The following is a 17,328-nucleotide window of genomic DNA, read 5'->3' on the forward strand; positions in this document are numbered from 1 at the left end:
GATTCCTGCACTCAAATGAAGCAAGGAGGGAAATAAGTGGCATTCCACAGCCAGGAGCCGCGTTTCATCTCACTGGACACAGCTGTTTGCTCCTGTGTGCAGCCCAGATGCCATCCCTGCTCTGCTCCATGGGGACCCTCTGGAGCAGGGCTGGGCAGCAGGGAGCTGCAGAGCTGCACAGGCAGGGACCCTTAGCCCCACTGCCCTGCCCAGGCTGCCACAAGCTCCATCTCTGCTTGGGAGACACAAGGGACCACATATGAGACGCTCCTCGTGCTCCCACGCCTAAGAGTGGAAAACGAGAATGAGGAGCCAAAGAGCAGAATTTGGCAAAGCAGGAAAAAGAAGCCTGTGTTAGAAACCACAATGCACTAGAAAGCAATCCCCCACTGTGTCTGTGAGCATCAGCAGGGCTGCATTAAGTATTACCCTCTGGTGTCTGTGGGTGGCATTCTGCACACTCCATTCTGATGGGAAACAAGAGTGAGCCAAGAAAAGCATACCTGCAGGAAATAACATTAGTTCAACAAATTGCTGAATATCATCCCTTTTTCCTCCCTCCAAAAAAACCCATAAAATAACAAAAAAATCAGGTCACTGACAAATGACAATTCCATTTCCTCTTTTGTTCAGTAAAATTTCCTGCCAGTCCCTTCCCAGCCATTTATGGACACGGAGCTAAAATCTACATGGTGGGTTCTGAGTCTCCTGTTTATCACATCCCACCCTGGAAGCTGCCATATGGTTGAGGACAGCAGCACCCGAAAGCAGCCATTAACCCATCACAGCTGTCGCTGCAGATGTGCACCCATCCAGGCTGTGTGCTGGTGACAGTGAGAGAAAGGAGAGCTTTTTTCTTCCAAACCATGGTGTGATATAAATGAGCACAGTGGAAAGGCTGCGGATACAACCCCAACAGGGACAACTGCAGCACTGATGTCTATTGGTTGGACCATAATTCAGTAAAGTGGGGACCACGAGGGCTTTGAAGGAGGGTGGTGGTTTTAATATCAGCAAAACTGGCAGAAAATCAGCGTAAAGAATGATGTATCTCACATATACTGTGAGGACAGGGTGCTTGGGTGAGCAGGGCAAGGATGGAGGTGAGAGGTGATATTCTGCAGTGAACACAACAGCTTTGGGGGCCTTATTGTGTGCTGCTGCCAGTGGGACAGAGCTGGGGTTTGGTCCCTGAAGATGATGAGAGTGGAGAGTCCGCCCTGTTGACCAGCTCTGCTCCTTTGGGTCATTCTGGCTTCCAAGCTCCCATCCTGACAATGACATCTGGGACAAGAGGAAGAGCTGTCCTGAAAAGCCACCAGAATTGGGATGTGAACTTCCATTCCAAGCCTGAGCTGTGTGAAAAAAATTCACAGAAGTGATTCAGAAATAACTCTCTGCCATATATAACTCTGCCATGCAAAAAAAAAAAAAAAATAAAATAAAGAAAACAACCAAAAAAAAAGAATAAAATCCCTCTTGATGTTTAGACAGTGCTGTTTTATTCAGTTGCAGTAACAGCACAGCAGAGAAGGCTCAGGAGGCTGCTTATTACAGTGGATGTTGTTTTTTGTACATTACAGGATGCATTTTCTGTCAGAATTTGTAAAATATTAATCAAACAAACAGAAAACAGTACAGGAACTACAACTTGAAATGAAGGGGATTTCACAGCAACACTAAATCCGTAATGGCACATTCCCCATCTTTTTTCTGTCAACAGTGCCACCTAAATGCTTCATTTACAGGAGGTTTGCTTTTGTTTTGGTATTTCTTGACATTTTCTTGTCTCAGTTTCAGTGAAATAAGAACAAAGGAGAGAATCTCTCTGTGAATATCAGTGTTAAGAAGCAATTAGCCAGTAGAAATCACAATACATGATCATGCGATTAAAGTATGTGACAACTCACATGCACGGGAGGGAAGAGCTGTGCTTAGCAGACAATGTGTGTGTGTGCATTCACACACCACTGTCACGCTCATGGCTCAGGCTGTGGTTCTGGCAGCTGGGGAGCTGCCTGTATGATGCTGTGCCGCTGTCTCCCCTATATCTCACCACTGTTACTGCATGTCCATAACCATCCCCAGCTGTCCAAAGGGACCCACACATGGGAGCACGGCTCCCACCAGAGATGAGTGCTATATGAGCACGCTGTGCTTTGTGCTTGCCTCCCTAAATACCTGCTTTGAACACACTGGCAATTTTCAACTAGATAAGGATCAGTATATTAGCCTAAGGACCCATAAATTAGTTTAGCAAAGGGAATCAGTAAGTGCTAGCTCTAAAACAGCCTTGTTTTTCTCAATGATCCTGCTTCACAGGAGCACTGGAGTCACAACAGATTACTTTTCTCTTTGCATCCACCAGGTGCAAGGACTTGTTCCTCAGATTTCACATATATTGCTGTGCACTGAGATAGAAAGTTGCTCATTATGGCATAACAAGCAATGGAAATTTGCCAAACTGGGGAAAAACAGCTAAGGATCAGCCAAAAGTCACTGTGATGAAGCTGATGATGGAAAAATGAGGAGAAAGTTTGTGGTCTAAGACCACCATAGGCCCCTACCACACATGCCCAGAAGGACATTAACATATATTAAGGAATTTTTGGAAAAGAATATGCATAACACAGTATTGCATCTGAATGCTTTAGCTGTTTAAATGTAGAACTTGAATTCTGAGAGCACACACTTGCATTGTCAGGTCACCTGGTATGTATCCCAAGGAATAAAGGAATGCTGCTTTCTAACACCACACTGCAGTTAGAGAGTTTTCTTCCCAGCTTTTAGATGTCAGGGCCATGCCCTCAGATGTGCCTTCTCATACCCTAATGGCCGACTGAAGCAGTTGAGAGCTGTCAGGATGCTGGGAAGCTGATTAGAAATCTCCCCAAATATTCATTCTTTCTCTTGTTGAATGGTTGGGGCATGTGCCAAATTGCTTGTTGTTTAGACCAGTGGCAGTGGAGAGCTGTCCTGAATGGCAATATGCAGCTCTGAATGCAATGTAAGGTAATCGTGGGCTCAGATACACTGCACAACAGCAGCAGCCTGTGCAAGCAATTGCCACTGCCATCACAATTGCTCTGTTTGTGATCTTATGTTTAGTCACATTCTTCCAAATACAGAACTATAAGGGAAGGTGATAAATACGTGCACATAAATCCTAGGTCAGCAGCTGAATGCAGCACAGGCTGGGAGCCAGCAGGGCAGGGCAGGATGCACTGCCATACAGATGACCTGATGGGATGTGTCAGAAGCTCCACATAAGAGGGAACAAAGAGAAAGCCAACAGTGAGTAAGGGAAGAAGTGGGCTGGTTGGTGGAGCAAAGAGAAGTATAAAGCAAAGGTGAACAGGAGACTGTCCTAAAATCATCTGGATTCTGTGGTTATGGGCAGGAGTTTAGCTCTGGCCTGAGTGATCCAATGGGTCTTTTCCAGCAGAGCCTTTGAGTCTCCACAAAGCTGCTGGAGTCGCTTTACATAACCCACTGGAGCAAGAGACATTCCAGAAATAGTTTTCTGAAAGAAAAAGTACTGAGTTGGTGCAACTTCTTCTTAAATCAGTCATGAAGGAGGGGAGAGCTGTCACAGGGGCCCTGGAGGGAGCTCAGTCAGTATCAGACTGTTTGTGTTGCCACATGAAGTCTTTCCTGGCTCTATTTATACTCTTAATTTGAAACGGGGTACATTCCTGAGGCTAAAAAGGCAAGAACATGTTTATTCAATGCAAAAAGCAATCTCCTTTTACACTGCAAACACTGTGCACTGGAACAGGATGGGATCATTTCTCCCCAACTTCTTGGTAGTCTTTAACATTTGATCCAGTTCCTTTCGCTGGTAGAGATGCTCAGAACAGCATCCCCTGGAGGGACTGAGAGAAAGAGAATGCTGGCTCCTACCACAGACCCAAGGCTACCAGTCCTGGCCAGGCTCTGGAAACCCAGAGCTCCAAGCATCTTATTGCCCATCCAAGAAATAACTACTAATAAAAGTATCATGGAGAAAGATTATTTGATCCTACTGGGACAACTCCTAACCAACACATATTCTGCCAACCTTTCTTTTCATTTTAACACTCCCAACTGTTGGACCTTAAACATGAGGCCATATCAAGTCCTTGTCCATGTAATAAATTGTAAACAGTATGACTTGTGTTAAACTGCATTAAACCATTTGTTTCTCTGCAAGTTTGGTTGTGCCTTTCATGCCTGGATGTGGGAGTGATAACGTGGTTCTATTTCTGTCCCATCAGCACAGCTGGATCCCCATTCCTTTCAACTGTACATATCCATTAAAAAGAACATCTGCGACATGGAAATCAAAACAGTGTGGCCGTAAATAGCAGAAGGAGGGGAGGCTTATTAGACCAACGTGACTGTGTGGAAAACACTGGGAGCCAAAGGGAAATGAAGGGTTTAATGGGAAGGTGAAGTTTCAGGAAGGGTTAAGGTTGGGGACTCTCAAAGGTTGGAGGCATCACTTCTGAAGGGGCAGGTAGAAAAAGAGCACTTACGGTTAAGATGGGGTCTAATAGGAATCTGGCCTCAATCGGATCCAGTTGTTCATATCCCAGATGGAGCACTGTGTGGTGCTTGCCTTCCTGCCACTCACATCGCTGCTACCCCCTTGGGAAACATGGGTCCTGTGCAAAACAAGGTATTAAATAACAGAGATTTCCAGACCACACAGGATCCCACCAGGACAGAAAAGTGAAGTGGAAACAGTTTATCACTCTTCCCAAGCCTTCCACCAGCATCTCTGTTGGCCACAGAGCCCAGTGAGGGAGACCATCTGCTCCTGGAGGGCAACATCTTGCAGGGAAATCTTCCGGAGTTTGGGAACGTATCATCTATAACCAACAGGAATGTGTAGCTGTATGGCATGTTTCTCCATAAATGACTGAAATCCGTTCATGGAATGACTCTCACTGGTAATGCGACAAATACTGATGATGAGTAGAGAGACCAAAGACCAAACCTGCAGATCCACAGCCTGGCTGTGCTTTTCCTGTCTATTATTTGATAATATTGTACTGCCCCCCACAACCAGGCTGGCAAAGCAAGGATGCACAGCCCTGTACAGATCCAAACTGCAATTCCCATAGCTGCACTCATGGCCTGTACTGCCTCCCCAATGAACTGCCACTATAAAAGGCCAGAATTTGGGATCAAGTATGCATCCCTAAGACATCACCACAGGCAATAAGATTGCTTACATAAACAAAGGGTCGTTGGCTTTCCAATAGATGGGTTTTTCATAAGAGCCAGGAAGGATCTGACTCACAGCCTCATTTATAAAGCCAGCACTCTGCACTGAAGCCTTGTAAAACAAACCAGTCCTCTCCGTGTCTACTAATAATAATTTTTCTTGAAGAGGCTCGTTACAGACCAAAGCGGGGCTGCAGGCTCCAGCTGCGATATTGTGTTATTTAATCGGTTCCCATAAAGAGCAGAGCACGGGGAGCAGCAAGGAGCAGGCAGGAGCTTGGGCTGGTGCCAGTGGCAAAGTGCTGGGGAGCTCCAGCAGCACTTTGTTTGCCAGTCAGCTGCTCCCAGGTTTAGGCCTCAACAGGATGATTTTACAGTTTTCTCTCTCCCATTTATCCTCACACCTCTTTGCAAACGCAGCACTTCCAAGAACCACTGTGGCACAACACAGGTGCCTCATTAGGTTAGAATTGTACTGGTGTGTTTTGGGCCCCACCTGCAGTCCCTGCCTTGGGGCACCTGGGGGGCTCCTGACCCCTCCCTGGGGCTCCTCTGCAGCCAGGCAGCACGAGGCTCTGCCAGAAGTCCTGCTGTGCTGTGCCTTGATGATGTGCTATGGAGGCAATGCTGAGGATGGACAGCTGTGAAAGCCATTCTGCAGACACAAAGCTTGCTGAGGAGGAATTGCAGGGTTTCTCATGTCCTCTAGGTTTTATTTCCAGCAAGGGCAGCCCAGAGAGCAAGAATCACCCATCTGTGCCCAGCACTGTGCCCTCACAGCCCAGAGAACCAACCATACCCCGGGCTGCATCCAAAGCAGGGTGCCAGCAGAGCAGGGAGGGGATCTGCCCCTCTGCTCTGTGCTGTGAGACCTCACCTGGAGCCACATTAATCCTGCTCTGGGGAAGCACTTACCTTATCCAGCTGACCATTCCTGCTCCCTGCAGCCATCCCCAGGAGCTGCTCGCTTCCCATCACCACCACAGTGCATCCTCACTCCGCACGCAGCTGACATGCTGGCCATCATGCTGCTGTTTGAAAACAAGAGGCAAAACCACTCTCATGATGGATAAATGCAGCTGGGAGCAGAATAAAAGCACTCACACAGAGAAGGGTGGGGGGGAGTCACAAAGAAAGTTGAAGGCTTACAGCTGTGAAACACATGGGTGGCAGAGAAAATTAAGACAAAGAGAGATCAAAGCAGAACCCAGAACACAGGGACAGTGCTGGGAGATGGCAGCTGCAGAAATGCAGGTGCTGAAAATGAAGGAGCCAGGTCCCAGCTTGGAGAAATCAGAGGGTGGGATGAGAAGGGTGAGAGCTGACATCCCATTCACCCCTTGAGTTTTTCAGCTGCCCAATGCACAGCGCTGTCACCATGCTGGCGTTATGGGTGGATGTACATCCCTGCATGCTCAGTGCCCAGCTCTGCAGAAAGCAGCCTGTATGACAGAGGCTGGACAGTCGAGCATTCATTTGCATCTATTTGAAATTTAAATGCTGGCTGAGGAAAGTTTAGTGGATTTCTTTCTTCTGCTCTGAAGAACACGAGCAGCTCAAGATTGAGAGGGAGGGTCAGAAGCGGCTTTCTTTCTTATTTTGGAGATGAGTTTCTTTGATCTCAAGCTGCACACGCCAAACCCATGAGCCATACTAACTCCTGGTGTTAGCAACAAAGAACCTGAGCATCCTGTTCTCCCTCTCTTTTATTTAGTACCCACTACACAGGATAAAAGCAGAGCCCACCCTCCCGCAGTGCGTCAGTGGCAGCTCTGCTTTACAGATTCTCCTGCTGTAAGTGAACGAGCTGACATCTAGAGTTGTTTTCCTTTCAAAACTGCTGCTCCACTTAGCTAACACAATAAGAAAGCCTACACCAGGTGTGGCTGATCAAAAGTGTGATGTTCTGCCAACTGCAGCTGGGAGAGCCTAGGAACATTGTCCCATATTGTGACCATTGGTCATGTGTGGATCAGCCAGGCTGAGCTGCCAACAGCAGCCAACACTGCAGCCTCCACCACAGCAGCTCCAGCGTGACAGCCCTGCACCCCTGAGCTCGCTGCCTCCTGTAAAGCAAAGCACATGGATCTTTGTCACCCCATGAGCACTTACACAGCATAGGGAAACAGTGCAGCGGGCATAACCCCAAACCAGAGCACACAGAGACTTCATCTCTTGAAGGGCCACCACTTCTGTGAGCTGTTTGGGCAGGATTCCAAAGGCTAAGGCTGCTAATTGTGCCTGGGTTTTAGTGAGCTCTGGGCTTTTTGGGGGTTTTGGACAGCTGTCTGATGGCGATGACTTACAGAATGGTTCCCAGTGCAGGGAGAGCTTTGAAGCTGTGGGACTGCAGGAAGCCGCAGGAAGCAGATGGATTCAACTGACAAATTGGAGCTCGCTGAGTTTTTGTTTAATTAACTTTTAATTGGCAAATTTGGACCTCATGCATATTTAGTATAATGAGCTGCTTAAATTAGCTTTTAACAGAGTTTAAATTTAGAAGCATGCTTTTTATATCCTATGTCTGGTTTTATACTTAATGCATGCTGTGATTCTTTTTTAGAGGGCTGCTTTAACACTATGGCACCAAAATACAGGGACATTTGGCAGCTGCTGCAGGGACCTCAGGCAGGAAGAGTCAGACGGATGATCCCACAGGATTTATCCCTTCTCTTCCTTGCTGTGTGAAGTTTCCAGCCATTTTGCTCTATATAAAACCAAAGGAAGACCAGAAAATAAGATGCTGGAAACTCACGTGCACATTCCCTTTCACAGTGAACTTTGGGCAGTGTAAAGGTGGCTAATATAAAGATACTGACCAAGATAGTGATAAATAGTCAAAGGTTATTAGTAAAGAAAACTCACCAGTGTCAATGCCTGGACCAGAAAGCTGAGGCAGTCTCAACTGGGGAGCAGTCTCCAAGAGATTCTGCCTTAGTGGTGGTCAGCCTTTAAATGAGGTGAGGTCTCAGAAGAGGTGCAGTCGAGGTCCACCCCTTCTGGGAGCACAGCTAGATTACTCTCACCTGTGCTCCCGCAGCTGGCCCAACACTTGCCTCAGCTGATTAATCAGAGGTTCAAGCTGTGATTTCCCATACAGGGCAGACTGTCCAAATCTGCACAAGGGACTCAGGCTGTCATCACTTCCTGGCTTTTTTTGTGAATACAGCTCCTCCTGATGGCCCTACAAACCTACCTGAGTGTAGGTATATATATATATGTGTATATATATATATATATATATATATATAAAGTAAAACCAAAACCATGCTGGGCAGATCCATTCTGGTCTCAGCCCACCAGAAATAAGGGCAGCAACAAGGGTAGAGTCTATGCTGAGCAGTTACCAGTCTTGCTACCAGGTAGTTAAACAAAACTCATGTTGGGGAGGGCTGAATACATTGAGTACAGCCCAATACACAAGTACGAACATGGCAGGGGTAAGGCCAATCTGAACAAGGGCTGTAATATGTAAATCTTCTCTTTCCTCGGGAAAATGTCTGAACTCTACATTTTTCTTCTCTTTGCTAAGTTCTACATAAATAGAACAGGAAATATGTTGGGAAGGAATGAACTTTACCCAAAGCGGACAAGAAAGTCATTGTCAGGTCTCCTTTCTTTCCTGGTAAAAAGGTCAAAAAGTATTTTAAGAACTGCTGCAAGAATGGAAATGTGGGTAAGTGGAAATTCAAGTGGAGTAGGAAACAATAGCGAGGATTAGGTCATATTCAGCAAGAACACAAGGGCAGAAAACAACAGGGATTCAAACTCTGCCGTCCACTTTTCTCTCCTGTTTTGGGCAAAGAGAGGACTGAGTTCATCACCCAATCCTGGAGTGAATGAATTGGTGGGAAACCATAACCCTCAGCTTTGGGGAGCTTCTCCCCGTTGGGCTGGGAGCCTTGAAGCCTTCACCCCCTCTCTGTTCATAATTATATGTTCAATGACAGTGCACTAAATGGCTGCACATTGTCAGTAGGCTCTGGTATTCATCTGGCCCCGGCTCTCACTCAGAGATTTGGGTTCGTGTACATCCGATAGAGAGAGCACAGCTGTCCAGAAGCCTCCCACACAAAGCTTTTTTCCAGGGGAAATGCTGGTTTTACACAAAATAATTAAATAATAATTCCTGGAAGAGGCCAGATTGCTGCAGAAATGATGGGGAATTGTGGGTGGGGAGGAGAAAGAAGGGACATTTTTCCACCAACGCTGTGACTAAAGCAAAAGAAGAAATAAGGCATTTTCACCACAATTTTCCCTAGAAGTTCCTGCCAGCATTTCCGACACCTTTCAAATGGCATTTTGCTGAGCGTTGGGGGCATAGTCCCCGTGACCACACAATGGCCTTGGTTTCTCCAGCTGTACAGCCCAACCTGCAGCTGGAACCTGGAACAAAAATGGTAGAGTTGGGCAATGAACCAGGTCCCCATTCATTCAGGGCATCCCCACCTTCCCAGTGCACAGCCGTCAGGGTGTACTTCCCCATTGGCTGCAAGTGGATTTTGGTCACAGACCCCACCATCCTGGGGAGGCTCTGCTCCCCACCCTGTGCTGGAGCAGCCCTGGCTCTTGTGCTCTTGCTTTGTCCTCTCCATTGACTTGCCCAGGGGCTTTGTGCCCTCGCAGCTGTCCATCCGTCTCACATCCCAACATTCAAGAGCCCAGCTGTCTTTTTAGTCTGCAGGAAGGCAAATTTAGGACTCAGTGAGCAGATGGGCAGTCTCTGGGATGAATGGGAAGCATTGCCTGAGCGGAGATGAGAAACACCACATCGATCCTGCTGCAGGGCTGCAGAGAGGGCAGCCATTTACCCCGTGGTGGGGAAGCAAGCAGGGAGCCGCAGCAAGCCTGAAACATGTGAGAAAACCTCCATGTCAAGAAGGCGTGAGGAGAGCTCCAGCTGTTTGCAGGGAACCTCTGCACCTGGCCAACCTAATAAATCTGTCATGAATTCAGCAGCCGTCACAGCAGGATGGCTCCTATCGGGCTCTTTTGCACATCCTGCCCAGAGGAAATGTGCCTGAGAGTACTGAAGCAAGGCCATGTTTTATAAATTGGTCACATCCTGAGCCTTCCAGCCCTGCAGCAAGTCAGCATCAAACACCCAAAGGGATATTTCCTAAGAACTCTAAAAGGGAATAAACTGACAGGTTAAAACGCTGGGTTTATCAAATTAGGGAAGAGACTCTCCTGCTTCCTAGGTGATCTCAAATAAATTAGAAGCCCATCTGTTGTGCTCGGTTCCAAGAAATTAATTACTTCCAAGGGTGATGACTTTTTACAATGAAATAATTATCTGGCAAATCATAAAAACAAAGATTTGAAGCTCCAACAAGAGCAAATTGCTGTAACTCCAGGGCTTGTAACTGGGTGCTCCTGAGACTGCCCCGGGGCTATTGGCTTCCAGGAAACTGATACGGTTTAATAAATAATGGTGGCAGCACACATTGGGCTGTGCTAAGAAGCACACACAAATGGGCTCTCTGAAATACAAGTTATGTTATGGAACAGAGAGGTGGTGGTGCCCCATCCCTGGAGACACCCAAGGTCAGGCTGGATGTGGCTCTGAGCAGGAATATGGGCTCCCCAGGGACAGGGAGAAATGTTTCCCTGCCTGCTTTCCAGAAAATCGTGGAGGAAAGTATAATTTTTCTTAATGGGAAAAGGTGTTTCCAGGAAATTATGCAAACACGCAACGTTCCCTTTCCCTCTTCGTGTCCCTTTGATCTGTGGCTTCACCCAGTTGCCTTTGAGTCAGGCAGTGGAGGAACAAGGAGAAGGTTTTGCATTATTTGTAGTATCGCTGCCACTTCTAAAAATACCCAGCGCTGTGGAGACAAGTTTGGCTTCACACAATTGAATGTTTCAGTGTTGGCTCAAACTTTTCTCTTACGATACGTCATCATTAAAGACACGGCTGTATTCATGCAAAGCCAAAGACTTTTTTTCCCACATAGCTAATGGCCAAAGAAGTGATGAATCAGGGCTTCGGCATGATTTATCTCATGTAGCCTCTTCTTAACTGTATTTTCTATTTCTAGTATCTCCTGTCAGTCAGGAAAATCTTGTAGGTATCAACAGCAACTGTGACTCACCGACTGGCTCTCCCAGCTGTTAGGAAAGATTTTCACTGTGATTCCAGCATACTGTCTCACAATGAGTAGCAACCTGGGCCTGGTACCACAGCTGAGAAGAAGGAAGATGCTTAACTTCACGTGAGTCAGCCCAGCGCTGTTGCCTTGTTTGTTTTGTCATTATCAACACATCATACCCACAAAGTCACAATGGGAAGAGATTCTATTGCAGAGAACAGATTCTGTCTCACACCATCAAAACAGCTTTCTCGCTGTCTTTTGGAAGATTCCGACTCAATGGGAAATGAACATAAATATCTCTTTGTGCAGCTGAACTCCAGTGGAGCACAGACTGTGCGTACCAGGAAACTTTCATCTCAGACAGATCCTGGAAAAAAAATCTAATTCACTCTGGCTCCAAGTCCCTATTTCAGAGATGGAAAGTTGCAACATGGCAGAGATCGTCCCTTTCCATGCTGGACACCTTCAGACTCAGGCAGCTTTGTCCAGCTCAGATTCATGTCGCTGAGGCCATAAAAGGGGCTGTGGGCTCCAAATTGCATTGCAGAAGCTGCCTAATGGAGCACGATGCCCATCTCTTGGTGCAGACGGGATAGGAACAAGGACCTTGTCAGGTAGAGTGCCTTGTGCCCCTTGTCTTTCCTCCCTGCAGTCCCATGCACACCCTACAGGAGCACTTGGGCAGATACCATGATGCTTGCTGTTGTGACACAAGGGAGGTACATTGCAATATCCATTCACACTGTAAAGACTGAGCAAATAACTGCTTTCTGCAGCCATCCTGCTTGCATTCACAGTGGGGTGGCAGTGGAGGGATGGATGGAGAAGGATGTGAAGAAGAGTATGTCCCAGCTGAGGAACTTGCAAGAAACTAGGTCACACCTTAATACACTTCTCAAGGAGTTTTGGGAAGGAGTTTGACTTTGAGCTTCCTTTATAAAAATAAGAAGTGTCCTAAATAGGACCGAGCAGAAAATGATATGAGCATCCCCTGGTAACGTATACAGCAGCAGTAAACTCCAGAATAGCATCAGTGTGGGATTTATACCCTCAGCAGAGGGACAGCAGAGACCAGCTGAGACGAGAAACCAAAACTTTGGAAACCAGTGTGTTGGGTCAGTGCAAGAGGAGAGACTTTGCTGTGATAGTACAAAGAAGTGGGGCATGTGCTGGAGTGAGAGATCCACGCTGAGATAGGACAAGCAGCATTGCCAAGCTGCAGGCTCTCAGCACTGAGACAGAGATTGCCAAAGCTGTGGGAGAAGCAGCCAAAGCGCAGTGGTGACAGTGGTTCTGTGTAGACAAATGGTGTTCCTGATTTGGGATGTTTAGGAAAAAAAATAAAGCAACTCTCAAACACACCTGTTCGTCCTCAAAACAATTTATTTCTGTTATTTCTGTCCCCAAAACAAACCTTCAGGCACATGGAGAACCAAGCTCAGCTCTCTGTGGAGAGGCTTTCCATTTGGGAAGGAATCTACGTAGAACAGGCAAGCTGGTTATTGCAGAGCCTGTCAACCCTATGCACAGCTCTGCTATAGTTATTCAGTATTCACCAGGAACTCAGGCTCATCCAAGCCAGTACATGCCAACTGGGATAAAAGCAGCTATGTGGATGTTCTACAAGCTGCAGTGCATGTGACAGTGCTGACTATTGTCTGATGCCAGTGCTTTACTGAAGGTCAAAATCTTCTACCCCCTGTATTCTCCATTTCCATGACTTTTCTCACTGTATACAAAGATGCCATCTATATTTGCCTCGTAGGGTTTATCACTGCCACGTTCATCTCAGAGAGTGATCATCATTGGATTACCCCCCACGTTTCCTTTTGGAGAAGTGTTAAACTCCTGCAGAACTGACCTGGTTTGCATGAAGGTGGTCCATCAGCCCAGGGGCACGGACAGGACAGGATACCACGCAGTCAGACTGCAGCCATGTTCCTGTCTGTCTGGCACAGCTCCACCTCGGTCAGCAGCTCTGGGTCTCAGCCAGCCCCGCTAAGAGCCAAGCTGGCTCCACATCCCTTGCAGGTGGCTGAACGTGGGCTTCAAGAGCCTGACACAGCTGTCAAACCCCCAAGGAAGAATTCTGACTCCCTGCGAGGAAGGAAGCGAGGATGAGGCTGAAGAGGAAGCCCACAGAGGAACACAGAAACAAGTCTCCAGCATTCCAGCCATTCTCTCAAACTCAGCTTTGGATTAAAGCTCAGATCTGGATGAACATTGGTCAGATTCACAGTGCAGAGCCGGGGGTTTGGTGCCACGAATTGAAGCACTTATCCATGGAAGAGGGAGGAAATCCCACTCTACAGTGATGAACTTTCCCCAGTGGCAAAAGACAGAGTGGCCCAGCCATAGGATTGTACTGGTATGCAGAGATGCCCTGATGGATCCCAAAGGGGACCTGTGGGTCTTTCAGCCCCATGTAGATACCTGGGGCTCTTTGGATCATAGTTACCTCAATTTCAGCATCTAAACGCCCCAATACTGCTCTGTACCAGCTACCAGTATGTTCAGGAGCCAGCAGCTCCCAGCTTGGGTGTACAGCAAGTTGCCAGGACAGGCTTGTGGCTCTCAGCCACATCACACAGACAGAGGCTGAGATTTTGGCTCTGATGCAAGCAGTGGCAACAATCCCACCGCTTTACATGCAGCCATGATTTCCCCCAGCTCACTGGTGTTGCTCCCAGTGCTTTGGCAACAGCCACGTTGGCCCTACTACATGAGATGTCCCAGGGCATCAGGCACTCAGCCTCTGCCTTCATGTCCAAAAGCTGTGGGCAATTGGGCTGCTTGGTGTCATCACCAGCCTACCAAGAACCATCCACTGGGACCAAGTTCTGTTCTGTTGCATAAGGGAGCAGATCCAATGTCCTTCAGCTCTCACACAAAACTGCACACCATGTGTCTGACTCTGTTGCGCCGTACCTCCTCCTGCCTTGTGCTTCTTATAAAATCCACCTGGAAAAATAATCCTGGACAAATGACTAACTCTTCCTGGTGCAGCAGTTCGCTCCTTCACTTTCCACGTGTGTGCTTTGGAAACCAAACAGAGAGAAACTCTTGGGGTGGCCAAAGAAAACACGGCCCTTTCTGGGCAAGTGCTCTGCTTATAAATAAACTGATGTATGGACAAATTACCAAGAAGCATAAATACAAACCCTGCCATCGGCCAGGCATTTCCAGACAGCAGAGCCAACGAGGGGCTCTTTTGGCACTGTCAGATGTTACTGCTGCTGCCAGGTTGATTTACAGCAGCTCTTTGTGCATTGCTGGCTCCTGCAGGAGAGAGGCTCTCGCAAGGGACGGTCCTTTGCCATTCTTCATCTACTGGATGCAAACCCAGCAGAGAAAAGCCCAAACCTCCTCTTGTAGCTATTCTACAAAATAGAATAAAATACAAGTCGACCATCTTGGTGTGATTTCTTCACTTAACAGCTGTTTATAAAGAATTTCTGAGGGGGCGGCAACAAGCAGCCACTGTCTGCAAAACACATCAGGGTCAGCGCTACCTTCTGCCTCCCTGAATGAGGGACGGGATATTTTGGGAACTTGTGGCCTGGAAAGGCAGGAAGGGAGGAGTCAGGATGGAAACATTGGGCCAGGTTCTCAGGCACAGAGCAGCATTGGAGGTAACAGAGCTGAGCTGCATCCCCCCATTGCCTCCCCCCAACCTGGGATAACTCTTGGACCCAAGCTGTGCCCTGGGGAGGGGGCATGCCCCATGGGATAGGGCTGCTCGTTGGAAGCATGTCTCTGGAAATGAGAATGGCTGTGACTTTCTCCAGCTGGAATGTGGGAGTTTTATGGAGTTTTATGGAGTAAATGGTTTTCCAGCCATGCATGAAAGCAGCAGAGCAGAGCCTATAGGCTGCTGGGCAGAACAACAAGGAGGCACGCTGGTCAGATCACAGCAGGAGTCCCAGGGCTCCTCAGAGTCAGTAGGGCAGGGAAAATTCTCAGAAGGAATCAGGAATCAGGAATCATTTCTGACTCTGACATTATCACACAAGTGATCGGCTTTAAAGAAGCACAGGAACATCCCCCAGATTGAAAATATTCCTGATTGATGAGGAGGTTTTTGCAGGAGTAAAGCCCACTGCAGCAGCATGGAGCACTGGGCTGCTCCCCATACCACCCCTCTCCTTGGTGCAGCTGCTCAGTGTGTGTCCCAACAGCAGCTGAGCTGTGCAATGGGAACAGCCCTCCTAAGTCAGAGCCTGAGTGCTTGGGAGATGGAAAAAGCCAATTGCTAAATGTTTCACCCCATCTCCTTCTAAATGTTTCATCTCTGTCTCTTACACTGAGCCAAAGGCCCATCTGATGACATAGGCTGTGACTTGACTGCAATGGGAATTTTCAATCTAGAAATTTAAGTCTCAGAAGTGATGCTGCATTTTCCATGAGAAGGGAGAAAGGATTTCATGAGGGTGAGAGCAGACGGTGCTGATCATCCAGAGGCATTTTGCAGTTTGAGCAAAGGAAATTTCTCAGATGCTCACAGCGCACCATCAAGTGTAAAAGAGGGTCATGAAAACAAACCTGGTGTAATTGTTAAGAAGGAAAGCTCTTCAGGCTTCCTTTTGTTGCCTAGATATAGCAAAACAGAAGAATAAGCAAACGATCACCGCAAAAGACACAGATGTGCACCAGAGTGTTGTTCATGCTCACAGTCCTTCATGGAGAAATGCAGTTGTGATGGCAAATTAAATACAGTTGTTTTCCATGGCTACAGTGCTGCTTTGTGGTCGGGCAAAAACTTTGTGTATTACCAATGACACATCAGCCGCTCTTAGGAGAAAATAATTCAAGACCTGTCTAAAATGCTCATACTTTTCTTGGTGGTTTCTGAAGTCTTGAAGCTGGGGGATTCCAAAGGCTTTCAGCTGGTCATCACCCAATTAAAAGGGTAATCACAGAATCGTAGGGGTTGGAAAGCACTGCTGAAGATCATCCAATCCAAGCTCTGCTATGGCAGGTTCCCTGCAGAAGGTTGTAATGATCTGTTGTGTGATTATTCTCAAGGATGAAACAGCATTAGGAATACTGGAAAACGTGAAAAGCGTTTCAGCCATATGGCTTGAATTCTGATGATGATTCATCATTTGCCATCACATTTTTGAATTCCAAAGTTGTCACTCTATCCAGAAATGGCTGCATCATTGCATCTCATTGCTCAACTCACATATGCAAAACGTAGCAAAACACAGAGTGAGTTCACTGTGCGAACTTGAGAGCTGAGTAACAGGTTTATAGGCTCCTTACAACAGGAGAGGGTGTAAGAACTGCAGAGGGGTTGGGGTTTTTCATGTTCAGCACAAGGGAAAGTTGGGGCAGCCCCTCACAAAGTGGCCCTCTCCATTGGAAAGTTATCCTGGCACGTTCAGCTGGATCAGCCCAGTTGAGATCTTCATAGCCCTTAACACAATATAGACAGCCTGAGAGAGGGAAAGTGCTTTGTGCCCAAGTGTTAAGGGCTAAGAGCTTTCAACAATCATTTCAAAACACATAATAATACCCTTAAAATGAGACTACTTAGCCCTTTTTGTGCCAAAATTTAAGACGTATTGACTGAAGTGTCAGCACAGCCAAGGACTGGCACCCAATCCCTCTGCTGTAAGGGCAGCCTCTATGGAAGAAAGGCAACAGCACTGCGCTGTTGGGTAGGTAGCAAAGGTTTCAGATTGGCTGAGTGCATTAAGCTTCAAATACCTGCATGATGATATCAGCAAATGAAATTCACTCAGCCTGATTCAGTCATTCTCCTCGAAATGAATACTGACTTCTCTGGTAATCACAGACATCACTGAGCGTGGAAATCTGAGAGCAGGTTTCCTGGGAGCTCTGTTTATCAGGAATGAGGAAGCATGTGGTTTGACTTTCTTGAATTAGAGAAGGGTCTGACTGTGCACCTGAAAGTCCCAGTTCTCTCTGTTCCCCAAAACTATAGGGATCTCATGTAGCAGTTATGGATGTCTCGCTGTGCATCCTGTATGAGTGGATCTGCAAAGACATCAACCCA

The 17,328-nt window shown here is 47.2% G+C and overlaps 1 long non-coding RNA gene across 1 annotated transcript; it reads right to left on the reverse strand.

The window, feature by feature from the left end:
* Positions 1-1,390: 1,390 nt before the first annotated feature.
* On the reverse strand, positions 1,391-11,573 carry LOC107321686. Its single transcript, XR_001558621.2, has 4 exons — positions 11,307-11,573; positions 6,127-6,242; positions 4,518-4,646; positions 1,391-3,523 (listed from the first exon to the last, which is right to left on the reverse strand). It is a non-coding gene; the product is annotated as an uncharacterized LOC107321686 (long non-coding RNA).
* Positions 11,574-17,328: the final 5,755 nt, after the last annotated feature.

The sequence above is a fragment of the Coturnix japonica genome, chromosome 17 (genome assembly GCF_001577835.2).
Source record: "Coturnix japonica isolate 7356 chromosome 17, Coturnix japonica 2.1, whole genome shotgun sequence".
NCBI classification, from domain to species: domain Eukaryota; kingdom Metazoa; phylum Chordata; class Aves; order Galliformes; family Phasianidae; genus Coturnix; species Coturnix japonica.